At 35.2% G+C, this 3263-nt stretch overlaps 1 long non-coding RNA gene across 1 annotated transcript; it reads right to left on the bottom strand.

Annotated features, from left to right (window-relative positions):
* Positions 1–2689: 2689 nt before the first annotated feature.
* On the bottom strand, positions 2690–3059 carry LOC143600390 (uncharacterized). The gene is made up of 3 exons (XR_013147462.1): positions 2938–3059; positions 2795–2866; positions 2690–2718 (listed from the first exon to the last, which is right to left on the bottom strand). It is a non-coding gene; the product is annotated as an uncharacterized LOC143600390 (long non-coding RNA).
* Between the last annotated feature and the right edge of the window lie 204 nt (positions 3060–3263).

The following is a 3263-nucleotide window of genomic DNA, read 5'->3' as shown; positions in this document are numbered from 1 at the left end:
ATATGTTGGCTTATAATAGACATATATCACTTACAGATGGCCCACCCGGGATATCCGGCTCATAACCAGACCTGTTCGGTTATTCGTTTAATCGTTACGTAATAAGCGGTTTAACGCTTATTCGAGTTTGTAAGTACTAAGGTGAATCCGGTTTTGTCACAAATGTCACATGATTCAAATGGACATGTTAGCTTCGACATTCAATTGTAAATAATGTAAAGTACCTTTTTCTCATCTTGGTTACCTCTAGGGGCAAACATGGGATTAATAAAAAAAATGGAAACCAATCCTTGAAATGTTTGATACTAGACTCAATCTCCAAATGAAATGCAAAGTTTATCATTTGGTGGTCGTCTAACAATTTTAACATCAGCTTTGGGAAGCTTGGGGGGTTTATTATTTCTCACTTTTTAAAGTGTTGGTGAATGTATTAAAACAATAATAATCGAAAAAGAGGATTTTTCTATTTTTTTTTTGGGGGGGGGGGGGGGGGGGGGGGCTGAAGAAGAGGTTAGGATGGTGACGTGGCAAAATTCTATTTGATTAAAACAAGGGGGTCTACGTGTTGGTAGCTTGAAAGCGGCAAATGTTGCACTACTTGTTAAATGGTGGTCGAAATATAAAAACAATCCGACATCCCTTATAAGTGAATATCATAATAGCTGGTTCATACAAGTATTCAAAATTGGGGTACCATTCTGGTTTAAAAAAATCTATGTGTAGGACTTGGAGGAGTATTGGCAAATGAAGGGGGATGGTTCAGTTGATAGTTTAAGGATGGTGGAAAGGTTGTGGGTGTAGTTGGGTAGGCGGGATAAGACTCGGTTTTGGCTGGACAGTTGTGTTAGTGAGTACCATTAAAATAAACCTTTTTTCCTTCATATTGTTTGCATTGGAGAAGCAAAATGATATCTTGGTTAAAGATTGATATTATTGGATTGATAAAAGATATTGGATTTTAATAATTCAAATTTTGGCTATTGGCCGGTATTAATTCTAACTTCAGAAATTCTTTAGGTTAATATTTAATTTTCAGCCAGTTTGTCTCCACCAAGCCTTTTTCTTAACGGGGACTAACCCGGTTAGTTTTCAGGTAAAATACGTCACTTTTCGAATTTCAGGCGGACAAATGAAAAGGGTAATTAAAATTAAAAACTCATCATCATCATCCCTCATTTCTTCTCACCACCACCATCATCATCTCCCCTCCCTACCATTACAGCACTATGCAGATTGCATGTTTATGAAAGGAGGGTTTAAAAATTTATAAAATCCCTAGTCTCCCAGATAGATCTCATCAACGAGAGTTTAAAACTTTAACGGTAAGATATTATTTTGACAAAATAGCAAAACTAATCCTTTATGTTTACATGATTTTTCAATGGATGTCCTTTAGAGGAAAAAATGTCAGAAAACATCCTTTATGACTAGAAACCTTATCACGTTTTGTCCTTTGGCCCTAACCCAGTTAAATTGTTTTGTTAAAACCAGTCATGTGCAAAACACATGAGGGTAAATTCGTCTTTTACTCTTTGAGGGACTATTTGTGTAAATAACTTAAACTTTAAGCCAACAAAATAACTTAAACTTTAAATATTTGTGTAAATATTTAAAGATAATTTTCTCTCTCTAACCCTGCAACTTCACCATCATCTCTCTCTCCCGCTTTACACCATTACAACCACCATCACCAACCACCAACACCATCTCCGGCCATCATATTTTCTGACGACCACCGCCACCAAATACTCCATGTCTCTTCTTTACTCTATTTTTTAATATCATTTTCGAGCTTCAAGCTTCTCAAGGTTCTTTACTCAACTATCGAGCTTCAACTGTGGACGGCGGCAGAGGGTGGGAGGCGGGGTAGCGACTCAATTTACTCTGATCATTTACACCGGGCAAACAAACATCTAGATCCTACAATTTTATGTTCCAATAGACTAATACTACGGTTTTAGGGGGTGTTTGGTACAGAGAATGGAATTGTAGAGAAATGGAATAGAGAAATGGAATTGCAGAGAAAGGGAATTGGTCTGGAGAATGAGAATTGACTGTTCTGTTTGGTAGTACAGAGATTTCAGTAGAGAAATATAGCTGAGAATCATTTCTCTTGTTTGGTACATAGGAAATAAACAGAGAATTCTATCAACTTTATCATTAGCACAAGTATTTTTTTCATAACAAATATTTATTAAAAAATAAAAAACATATAAAAAGATGCATAAATTCCAACCAAAATATGCATTGATCAAACCAATTCACATACAAAACATAGTTTTTAAGCAAAAAACATCAACCATAGTTAAAACCAATTCACATACAAAACATACTTCAACCATACACAACTATCCCATTGAACCATCGGTATACAAATCGACCATCTCAATTTTCTCTTCTATTGTCAACGCAAGAAAAGAACGTCCTAGATCCACATCTTTACCAATCAAATGAGCTGCTTTGAACCGTTTTTTCGTAGTGATACCTGGTAAAGCTTTCAACTCATCACTAACCTTTTCATAGATTTCACGAGCCTCCATACCTTCTTTGCTAAGTTGTTCACCCACCATCTCCCCAAATCGAAGCAAAACTTCCTTGATATCTTTGCAAGACTCTCGATATATCTCATCTGCATCCGTGCTTCTACCTCTTTTGCGCGTGCTTATCTAACACATCAACAATATCTTGTTGGTATATTTTTGTATGTCCTTTTCTCACCTTCATAAATTTTATCATTTAACCAATTAATTCATATGAACAATATTAAGTAAATTATATAAAAAGTAACACTTACAGCCATTATTCCAGCTTCATTGACAAGATTTCTTATATCTGCCCCAGAGTACCCAACAGTGCGAAAAACCAACTGTATATAAAATAAACTTACAAAACTTAAACCTAAAATAAAAAAAAATTAAAAAAATTCCAAGCAATTACCTCTCCAAAATCAACATCTTCAGCAAGCTGTTTCCCTGTACTATGAACACCAAAAATTTGAACTCTTTGATTTGCATCGGGTAAACCTATGTACAATCGGCGATCGATACGTCCAGCACGAACGAATTTTAGATCCAATTCATCCGGTCTATTTGTAGCACAGATGAATATAACTGCTTGTCTTAATGAAAATCTATCAACCCCAATTTTCACCTTTCTGAAATTCATACAAAATAGCATATATCAAAACAAATCCAAAAAAAATAAAAGGTAATCATTAAATTTAAGAAACTAACTCTTCATCAAGCTGAGAGATTAATGCATCA

Source organism: Bidens hawaiensis, unplaced genomic scaffold, assembly GCF_021521415.1.
Source record: "Bidens hawaiensis isolate Kalapana, Puna unplaced genomic scaffold, B.hawaiensis_p1.1 tig00054016_1, whole genome shotgun sequence".
In the NCBI taxonomy this organism is placed as follows: domain Eukaryota; kingdom Viridiplantae; phylum Streptophyta; class Magnoliopsida; order Asterales; family Asteraceae; genus Bidens; species Bidens hawaiensis.
This window is presented reverse-complemented; position numbering and strand designations above follow the sequence as displayed.